This window comes from Rhinopithecus bieti, unplaced genomic scaffold (assembly GCF_001698545.2).
Source record: "Rhinopithecus bieti isolate Rb0 unplaced genomic scaffold, ASM169854v2 scaffold_7438, whole genome shotgun sequence".
Taxonomy (NCBI): domain Eukaryota; kingdom Metazoa; phylum Chordata; class Mammalia; order Primates; family Cercopithecidae; genus Rhinopithecus; species Rhinopithecus bieti.
Window position 1 is genome coordinate 316,610 of NW_016805589.1, and position 11,681 is coordinate 328,290.

At 36.2% G+C, this 11,681-nt stretch overlaps 1 long non-coding RNA gene across 1 annotated transcript; it reads right to left on the minus strand.

Moving 5' to 3' along the window:
* Nucleotides 1-216: 216 nt before the first annotated feature.
* Nucleotides 217-11,370, minus strand: LOC108530177 (uncharacterized). Its single transcript, XR_001885773.1, has 4 exons — nucleotides 9,668-11,370; nucleotides 7,500-7,570; nucleotides 609-710; nucleotides 217-314 (listed from the first exon to the last, which is right to left on the minus strand). It is a non-coding gene; the product is annotated as an uncharacterized LOC108530177 (long non-coding RNA).
* Nucleotides 11,371-11,681: the final 311 nt, after the last annotated feature.

Genomic DNA, 11,681 nt, shown 5'->3' on the forward strand with positions numbered 1-11,681 from the left:
ATTGAGAACCATTGCTCTAGAAAATGATAATTTTAGATGAATTGATTAGGGTAAATTGGCATCAGGAGAATTGACTTTAGGTGAATTGGTACCAAGGTGAACTAAATTCCTGTCATCATCTTAGCATGCTATTTAACAAAAGGTTGTTCATCCCTCTTGGTATACACATCATGTCCTTCTAGGAACCTAATCCATTTTGTAATCATTACTTACAGCATCCCACTTTGAATTTGGCATCTACCTCTGGTTGCCTTCTTTGCATAAGTGAGGTCTCTTCTGAGAGCAGCTTGCCTGTCTTGCGTGTTAGCCAAGGCCTGGAATTGAAGATGTGAACATGCTTATCTTGAAGGTTAAAGTTGAAGCACCCTGGTTTCAAATCAGCAATGACTTGGAAATCCCTTTTAATGCTTTCAGGCAGTTTTATTTTTCACTTGCATAGATGAGGAAATTGTAAGTAAGAATAATTTGATGACTTTTAGGTGTTAGGGACATAACCAAAGGCAAATTCAAGTATCTTAACCCTTAATTAATTAAGTTGGTTTAAGAAAAGATACTATGGTCTCCAATTTTGGTAAGTGTTGTTTATAAAAACAGATCAACAAACTTACATCTCCACACTTCTTTCAAAACAAAATGTCACCTTGGAGCACTTCTTTCTTCTTCTATGCAGCTAAAGTGCTATCTCTCTCCTCATCAGCTCCAAATGACCACTGTGGCAGAGAAGAATGGGCTGTTATTTGATGCCAAATTGAATCTGCAGAGACTCAGTGAACTAAGACCAGGGAGTTATTACAGTGATTCAGTATGTGTGTGTCTATTTGTGATTTTTAACACTGATAGTAAGCAAGGCTTACTTTTAATTTCCTCTTAAATATTAGGATGTTTCAAAATGTCCACAGTTACTGATTAGGCCATTGTGTTTCTGATCTTGGTGATAAAAGTAGTGAATTTTAAACTTCAAAAAAAATTCATTTGGGAGGTTCTAGCTGAACTTTCCATATTTCAAGAGTACCCAACCTAGCCATAGGAAAACAGGAATATTCTTCAGCTCAGTGCTAAATTTCGGTCATGCTTATTGCCCTTTGGTTTTCTCAGGCTACTGCCCCATGTGAGAGCTAGCAGTATCAGCAGCACAACTATCATCCCAATATTCTGATCATCTGAGAAGCATGGGCTTCAGGAATAAATTTGTTTTCAAAAAGGGTACAAAGCCAGAAACTTGATTCCTCCATTTATGGATAACATCCAAGATAGATGGAAAGAAACTCACACCAGACAGCAACTGCCTTGTCTCTGGTCTCCGTATCTGCATTGGCACAGGTCAAACACAGTCTCTATGTGCCCCCGGGCTTAAAGGAAAGCATCAGTTTTAGCTAAGCGAGAGCCCCAGAATTCTTTATATTTGTGATACAATCCAAATCCTTCACCCCTAACTTATGGCCTTACCATCACCATGTGACCATCAACATTAAGGTCATGGTTTACGCTAGTTTCCAAAAGTTCAGAACTCCCTGACCATCTCCTTTCACTCAGAGAGTAAATCCCATGTTGTTCTGTAGACTTTTTTTTTTTTAAACACTATTTCTGTCTTTCCTTAACTTCTGAAGTCTTTGTATTATGCCCTGTGGTCAGTCATCAGCAAAATTCCCTATGTCCACAGCCTCTTTTCTGAAAATTTGCTTCCTTTTTTTAAACTGAACACTGGTTCTCCCTAAGGAGATTATTTCCATTATTCTTCTCAAAATGTAGCTGTGATTTTTTCCTTAGCCTTTAAAACACTGGGCCTAGAAATAAGAAATTATCTTCCCTGCTCCTTCCAGATCACCCTACCACTTGCCACTTCCATATCACCCTACCTTGCCACTTGCAGATCTCCCTACCTCCTTTCTGCCTAACAACATTCAGCTTAGAATCTCAAGTCATCAAATTTTAACACCCACTACCTCTCCTTGTAGCAGTCATCTCCTGATCCCATGTCACTCACTGTCATTTCTTGATGATTTTAACTGCTGGCTCATCATCTTCTCCAGTACTATTCTAAACATAATACTTGGTGATTTCCATATCCACATAGATGTTTCTTTTAACAGTCTACCTTCTCCATTTCTTGACCTTCTCTCCTTGAATTACCCAGTACTCTACTCACCTCAGCTACCTACTCCCATCTAAGGTCAAATATCTTTATGTTATCAGTGACTGCAACACTTTCCTAATTTCTAAGTATCAATTTCAAGCATCAAACTTTCTAATTGCCCCCTACAATTTTCCCAGTTTACTCCCTCTAAGACCCTAACTTGGAAAATAATGCCAACCATTTCAATACATAAAATCTATTAGTCCTGCTATCTTTTCATCTTCCCCACCGCTTCATGTCCTAATTCTTCTTATCCAGTGAAAAGTCTGCAGTCAAGCATTGTAATCACTCTATTTTATATACCTTAAAATCCATGACCCTCCCTCACTTTCATATACTTGCTTATAAAAATCTGAAGTTTCATAAATCAAAAACTAGATTTATAAATTCAAAGACTTGTAAACCTAAAACTTTGCCCACATCAGGCTTGTATTCACATATGTTAATGTAACAGGAGAAAAACATCACCATATTGCTAGCTGTTCTCATTTTATATTTGTAATTACAAATCTCAAGTGGCCCTTAATGTTGTCTGGCAATTATATAGTATTTTCCTAGCCCATTTACTCTCTAATCTGCATTCATCCTACCTTGACTGATTCCTACGTTCTGGTCTCTTTCCAACTTTCAGCACTCCTCCCACTCCTCCACCAGTAGAACATCTAACTTTGAATAAATTTGATAAGTGAAATGATCATAGGAGCTGCCCATAAGTTTTTATCTTGTTGCCCTACTGACCTGCCTTTGTTCTCTTATACTCTATGTTATGTTCTGTGACTACTAGATGAACTCTCTGTGTCATGTACTCAAGGACATTGCTTTCTACCACCACTGTATTATCAATTTTCTCTTTTCTACTGGATCTTTACCATCACCATACAAGCATGTTGTTATTTCTCACATCTTAAAATAACTATTTATTGACCTCGTTTCTCCTTTCAGCTACTGAACATTTCTCTCTTCTTTATACAAAAAATTCCTTGAAAGTGTTCCCTATACTGACTATCTCCAATTCCTCCTCTAATTTATTTTTTATAGTTTTAAAATTATTATATTACATTATATCATATTATATTTTTGAGACAGAGTCTTTCTTTGTTGCCTAGACTGGGTGCAGTGGTGTGATCTTGGCTTACTGCAACCTCTACCTCCCAGGTTCAAGTGATTCTCATGCCTCAGCCTCCCGAGTACTGGGATTATGGATGCACACCACCATGTCTGGCTTATTTTTGTGTTTTTAGTAGAGATGAGGTTTCACCATGTTGGCCAAGCTGGTCTTGAACTCCTGGCCTCAAGTGATCCACCTGCCTGAGCCTCCTAAAGTGCTGAGATTACAGGTGTGAGCCACTGCAACCAGCCCGAGTTTTAAGATAATTATATTTAAACAATTAGTACTCATAGCTACTTGGCTGTAGGTTCAGATGACTTCATTTGAAACCACTATTCTTCATTTTAGAAATTAGCACTTGTCCTGAAGAGATCATTGCAATGCTCAATTTTTTTTTTTTTTTTTTTTTTTTTTTTTTTTTTGAGACGGAGTCTCGCTCTGTCGCCCAGGCTGGAGTGCAGTGGCCGGATCTCAGCTCACTGCAAGCTCCGCCTCCCGGGTTCACGCCATTCTCCTGCCTCAGCCTCCCGAGTAGCTGGGACTACAGGCGCCCACCAGGTCGCCCGGCTAGTTTTTTGTATTTTTTAGTAGAGACGGGGTTTCACCATCTTAGCCAGGATGGTCTCGATCTCCTGACCTCGTGATCCGCCCGTCTCGGCCTCCCAAAGTGCTGGGATTACAGGCTTGAGCCACCGCGCCCGGCCTCAATTTTATTTTTTTAAAAAAGTTTAAACCTATAGAAAAGTTGACAGAATAGTAAAATAAACCTCTGTATTCCTTTCATCAAGATTCACCATTTAACATTGGCCACATTTGCTTCTCTCTTTCTCTCTCCCTTACCCTTTCCTTCCCTCTTTCCCTTTCCATCCTTCATTCTCTTCCTTCCTCTCTGTGTAATTTTTGGTGTACCATTTCAAAATATGTTTTGGACATGACACATCACTGCTAAATAAAGCAGCATACACTTCCTGAGAATAGGACATTCTCCTATTCTCCTACATAATCATGATGGCATTTTCTCTTTTATTTATGTTTCATTTATTTATTTACTTATTTATTTAAGACAGAGTCTCGTTCTGTCACCCAGGCTGGAGTGCAGTGGCATGATCTCAGCTCACTGCAACCTCAGCTTCCCGGATTCAAGTGATTCTCCTGCCTCAGCCTCCCGAGTAGCTGAGATTATAGGCGCCCACCACTATGCCTGGCTAATTTTTGTAGTTTTTTAGTAGAGACGGGGTTTCACTATGTTGGCCAGGCTGGTCTTGAACTCCCCACCTCAGATGATCTGCCTGCCTTGGCCTCCCAAAGTGCTGGGATTACAGGTGTGAGCTATCATGCCTGGCCTGTATTTGATTTTTTTCTAGATTCTCCGTATAAGTGAGATCATGCAGTATTTCTCCTTCTGTATCTGGCTTATTTCACTTAGCACAATGTCCCATAGTTTCATCCATGTTGTTGTAAATGGCAGTATCTCCTTCTTAGGATGGCTATTATCCAATAGACAAGAGATAGCAAGTGTTGGTAAGAATTTAGAGAAAAAGGGACACTTGGACACTGTTGGTGGGAATGTAAATTGGTATAGCCATTAAAGAAAACGGTAGGGATGTTCCTCAAAAAATTAAAAATAGAACTGCCATATGATCCAGCAATTCTTCTCCTGGATGTATACCTAAAGAAAATAAAATCATAACCTCATAGAGATATCTGCACTCCCATGTTCATTGCAGCATTATTCATAAGAGCCAAAGTATGGAAACAACTCAATTTTCCATTGACCGATGAACAAACAAAGAAATCGTGATACGAATATATGCCATGGGCTATTATTCAGCCTTAAAAAGGAGATACTGCCTAAAGTGTAATCTTTAGACTTGCTTTAGTGTATGGTCTGTTGGTGGTAAACTTGTCTTTTGGAGTCTGAAAATGTCTTTACTTCATATTTGCTTTTGAGAATTTATTTTTATTTTTAATTTTTTTTGAGACGGAGTTTGGCTCTTGTTGCCCAGGCTGGAGTGCAATGGCTGGGCTCACGGCAATCTCCGCCTCCTGGGTTCAAGCGATTTTCCTGCTTCAGCCTCTCAAATAACTGGGATTACAGGCATGCACCATCACGCCCAGCTAATTTTGTATTTTTAGTGGAGACGGGGTTTCTCCATGTTTATGCTAGGCTTTGAATTCTAGATTAACTTTATTTTATATCAGAACATTGACAATATCATTCCATTGTCTTAACGTTCCTCTTTTGCTGCTGAGTTCATTCTCAGTCTGTCACTACTTTATTTACTATTTATTTATTTATTTTTGAGACACAGTCTTACTCTGTCACCCAGGCTGGAGTTCAGTGGTGCAATCTCTGCTCACTGCAATCTCCACCTCCCAGGCTCAAACGATTCTTTTGCCTTAGCCTTCCAAGTAGCTGGGATGACAGGCACTGGCCACCACACCTGGCTAATCTTTGTATTTTTGGTAGAGACGGGGTTTCACCATGTTGGCCAGGCTGGTCTTGGACTCCTGACCTCAAGCGATCCACCCACCTCTGCCTCCCAAAGTGTTGGGATTACAGGCATGAGCCACAGTGCCCATCCTATTTTTTAATTTTAAAAAAAATTTACCTTTCCTGTGGTGCTGAAGCCTGTCACTACTTTAAAATAAATCTCTCTTCTATATCTATTTTAAGATAATCTTTCTCATCTTCACTGTCCTGCAGTTATACTATGGTGTACGTATGTGTTTGTTTTTATTTTATATGAGATGCACTTGGTTTCTGAATTTGTGATTTGGTATTATGAAAAATTCTAATGAATTATCTCTTTAAATATTGCCTCTACTCCTCTTTTACACTTCAGAGACTGCAATTATACCTATGTTTATCATTTCACTCCATTTTCTATGTCTTTTAAACCCTTTTTATAATCTCTATCTCTTTTCTGTCTTACAGTCTGCTTGTCTTCTAGTCTATTATTCTTTTTCATTCATGTCTGATTTGTTCTTAAACCTACTAACTGAATTTTAAACTTTTATTCATTACATTTTTGTATTGGTAGAAGTTTTATGTGTTCTTCATCCAAATATGCTTGCTCATTCCTCCATGATGTTTTTCCCTCTGCTTATTTTCAAACTTGTCTTCTATTTCTTTAAATATATTAAATATAATCTTTTTATATTGTATTCAATAATTTCATTATCTGAAGTCACTGTATGCCTGCTTCAGTTGTTTTTATTTCTGCTGGATCTCAATCTAGTATCTTGTTACATTGTTTTTTTTATGGTAAATCGCCCACTTTCCTTAGAATTCTATATTTAGAAATTATTTGAAGCCTGGGATAAAGGTGGATTATTCTAGAGATTATATGTATTTACTTTGTCCAGGCTCCAGGGGTACTAGAAATTTGAGATCAACATAAAATTATATTTTCAACTTGAAGTTTTGTTTCTGTTTCCCAACTATCCATGTCCACTGAATACAAGCTTCAAAACTACATGAGAATAAATAATATACCTTTTATGTACCCACAAAATAAAAAATTTAAAAAATAAGATAAAATATTTCAATTAAGAAAAAAAAAAAAACAAAAAACTGCATGAAAACCAGAAGTGGTTTCAGATCCCTAGTGGTGATTCCTATTCTCCACCATCCTGCCCCTACAGTTAGTCTCAGGAACAGTCAGGTTTTTCAGTTAGGGTTTTTTGGTAGTCCCTGGGTGGAAGTCATATCTAGTTCACTTAACACTAAGCTGTATTTATCTCAGGGTCTCTCCTTTGATGAAGGAGAATCTCCTACTAGACTTCCTACACTAGTTGATTCGAAATCTTTTCACTTGGTGTTTGTGCTCAGTTAGGATGAGAAAACTGAAGCTCAATTACTGAACACTGGAGACGAACGGATATGAACCAATTACTGATACATGCAGTAAGGTGGATGAATCTCAAAGCATTATGCTAAATGAAAAATGCTAGCTGCAAAAGGGTACCTACTATATGACTCCATTTAAACAGGGATAGAAATCAGATCAGTTTTATCAGAAGCTGCAGGTGAGGTAAAGTATTACATACAAAGAGTCATGAAAGAACTTTTTGGGGTAATGAAAATATGTATTTTTATTGTGGTGGTAGTTAAATGACTATGTATGTTTGTCAAAACTTGTCAGACTGTACCCCTTAAAATAATGAGTTTTATTGCATGGAAATTATATCTTCATATACTCAAATGTAAATGAAACAAACTGAATACACACATACACGTACATGTGCACATACCTGAAATTCAAATGTATCCAGTCCTATAAACATCCCAGTTGGTATCAGCGGTCTGATGATCTCTCCGGTTCCTAGAAAGCAGAAATGTTTGTCAATCATTCATTACTGTATCCCCAATACCTAGAACGATCCTATCATAGGTCCTTTATAAATATTTATTGACTAAACAAACGGATTTCTAAGCAGTGGCCCTCAAACTTTTAAAGATCAAAAACACTTTGAGACCAGGTGTGGTAGTTCACGACTATAATCCCAACACTTTGGGAGGCCAAGACAGGAGGATCACTTGAGGCCAGAAGTTCAAGACCAGGCTGGGCAACACAGTGAGACCCTGTCTCTACCAAAAAAAAAAAAAAAAAAAAAAAATTAGCCAGGTCTGATGGCACGCACTTGTAGTCATAGCTACTTGGGAGACTGAGGCAGGAGGTTTGCTTGAGCCCAGGAGTTCTAGGCTGCTGAGCCATGCATGCCTACTGCACTTCAACCTGCGGCCAACAAAATGAGACCCCTATCTCAAAAAAAAAAAAAAAAAAAAAAAAGAAAGAAGCAAAAGAAAGAAAGAAAAAGAAAAAATGAGAACAAGGATATTATATGAGAAAAGCACGTAGACTTGAGTTCGATCTGATTTCCAGGATTTTTTGTTTTGCTAACTTGGGTGTAATATTGGACATTCTATCTATTACTCGGTCTCAGTTTCGCGTTACTATATAAATCCTTAAAACCTTTATATTGGATATCTCTTCATTTCGCCACAGAAAAAAATGTATAATTAAACTCTGCCATAACACTTAATTTACCTGACTTATCATGTACCTACTGTCACACAGTCAGTTGAGTTTTCTGAGGGATAATAAGCAGGCGAGGAATCATTTTTTTTTTTTTTCAAAAAAAGGTTAAGGGTTTGGTTGGAATTTCTTTTCAGTTTATTAAATCTTAGAAAAAAAACAAAGGGATTGCAATTTTTTCAGTGTTGATACTCAGAGCCATTATTAGAAATAAAAGCATCACTTATTAATATTCCTTGCATAAAATATTTTATTCATCGATGAATCTCGTATTATGATTGGAATAAGAGAAATGCTAATCTGGTACAGAAACCCGGCTTAGCGCGTCGATGAGAGTGAGAGTAATGGAAGGACCATTGAGTGGTACAGTGGTTAGGCAATCTTGAAGGAGTGTAGAGATATAATATTTAAAATGTTCCAAAATTATCTGAAAAGAAGTTTTCAAGATAATATGCTAAAACTGATTACTCACCTTGAATGATAGTGCGATATCTGTATTACCTAAAATCTTTCTAATTATTATATATTACATCTATTTATAATTCTATATATCATATATTTTATAATTTATATATTATATAATAAGTTAGAGAAAATATTAGCTAATAGATAAGCACTATCATAATATTTATTAGCTAATGAATACTGATTACTACATAAAAATAAATAGCCTTTATAGGCAAAAAATAAAATTTGACAGTGAATAATCAATTTTTAAGGTGGTTTGAAGGTCACTAAGACGTATTAAGGCAAGTCACCCTAAAGGAGAGAAAAATAATGATAAATTTTATTCCCTTTCCCACAGTGTTCTTCAAATGCACTATCCTTTCATTGCTTCTAAATCTTTGTACTAGCTTTTTACAATTGTTTTCCTTCCTCTTTGATAACTGTTCATCTTTCAGAGCCCAGCCTTTCCCAGCCTCCCATCTCCCATCTGTAGTTTTGAGTTCTTCTATTACCCTGTATTCTTATCCTGGCGGTCTGTAATATATTTGTTGTAACAATTTTTTTGTCTGTCTTACCATTAGGATCTAAGTTTTGTGAGGCTAGGATGGGATCCATCTCATTCGACATTACATTTTCTGACTCCAGGAGAGGCCAAACATAGAAGATGCCTAATAATATTTAGTAACTGAATGACTATAGTGGTGATCGAGGGTTAGGTAAAAACCAATCTTTAGAAGAGAAGTCCCTTGATTGTACAATGCTGTGAAAAAGAGCTGGCTCAGGTGACAGTATTCTAAAGCTCCTTTACTGGGCTCATAGAATGGACATGAGCTTTGTAGAGGTGGACAGTTTGCAAGATTAGGAGACCTAGTAATTACAACAATTATTGGAAACAGCCTCATCTTGGTACAAACACAAATAATACAAATAACTCACTTGCAAACATCAATGCATCACATGGAGTCCTCAGAAACATAGGATGTTCAACAAGAGCTCTTTATGAAGAAAGCTTATTTTTCTATTTTGAGGTCCAGAGTAGGTATTTGTAATATCTCAGAAGAAGGGAAGAATTTAAAACTATTATCTTCATTATTATAAATCATAGAATTAGACAGTATCTTCAGAGCTATGAAGAAATCACGACTCAGTATTCCCTTTAGGCAGCCATCATTACAGTAAAACAATCTATATACTTTGATCTACTAATATTAAGAAATTGTGAATTTAGAAGTTAATTAATTATATGCATATAGACCATCAATCTTAGCAATTCATATGACCTCTACTTTGAGTAGCATTATTTAAAATGAACTCAAGCTCTGTAATATTTTCATAATGGATTATCATATTAGATCAGGTTTTTATTTTACTACTTCATTGAATCTGCTCTGCCAAGGTCACAAGAGGCTTCCATCTTTCTATCTCAAGTCCCATTTTACTAAACTAAAGCAGTATTTCCTTTCTCCTTCTTAAAACAGTTTCTCCACATGGCTCTCAGGGGACATTCTTTCCTGAATTTCCTCCTACCACACTGGTCATTCCCTCCTTCAGTCTCCTTTGCTGGCTTCTTTGAACCATTTTCTAGACCTCTAAAGCTGATGTGTATTAGGATTCACCATCTTCTCTATCTACATGAATTTTTCAGGTGACCTCACTTCATTGCTTTATAGTTTTCCCAATCTTTACTTTCAAATTCATATTTGTAGATATGGTATCTCCTCTAAGTCCCCAGATCCAAATATTCATTTGCCCACTTGATATGACTTAGATATTTAACAAGCATTTCAAATTTAGCATGTCCAAAATAAAATTGTTGATTTTTCCATTCCGAAACTAACCCTAACTTTCCCCATGTTAGTAATGACACCACCAATCACTAAGATACTCAAAACAGAGAGCATTCTTTCCTTTATTATTTCATTTTCCATTAAATCCATCACGAAATCATGCCAATTTTTTTAAAAAAATTATGCTCCAAACCCAACCAATTTTTTTAACTTCAGCACTCCCACCCTTGTATAAACTACTGATTATCACCTTATGATAGTGCATATCTGTATTACCTAATATTTCTCTAATTATTATATATTATAATATATAATATATATTTGGCCTGCATTATTGCCATGACCTTCTAATGAATTTCCCTTCTTCTACTCATATAACAGCTAGACTTGTCTTTTCATAATGTAAGTCAAATCTCCATTCAAAACCCTTAATTGGTTTCTTATCATCCCCTTTCTCCTTTATAACGTTTGCCACTATTTCATATAATATTGTGTATCTATTTGTGGACTCCCTTAAAGGCAGGTGTTCCCTAATAATTCATACCATATATTATTCATGCTTTTGCCCAGAGTCTAGTGTCTGGCACTTCGTAGGTGCTCAATAAATATCTGCTGAATAAATGAATAAATTACCAAGTATTTTATATTTTCTGGTATCTGGTATTACAACCTGGCAAAAGAGAAATAAGCAATGATTATTTGATGACCAATAACTGTTTTTCTAGCTACATCATAGTATCATACTTAGAGCCCCATGTACCATATTTTTTCTCATGTGACTGTAACAAATTCCAACTGTTTATTCTAGATTACTTTTGCTTCAGCTGCATAAGTCTTGTGATGTGCTATTTTCCATGAAGTGGCAATTTATGAATTATCCTTTTAACTCCAATAAAACATAAAGTTATATTATGAAGATATATATATATATATATATACACATATATGAAGATATATATAGTGGAGTGTAAATTTTTACAATCAATTTACAGATATAGGCCTATGTGACATATATGGGCCTATATCTGTAGGCATGATTTTTTATAGTGAGTTACTATGATGGAGAACTTGAAAAAAATCTATGCTAATATCTCTTCAGAAATTTCTCTACTACTGAGACATAATATTTATTTTTATATGAGCAAGAATGATAAAAAGCAAAT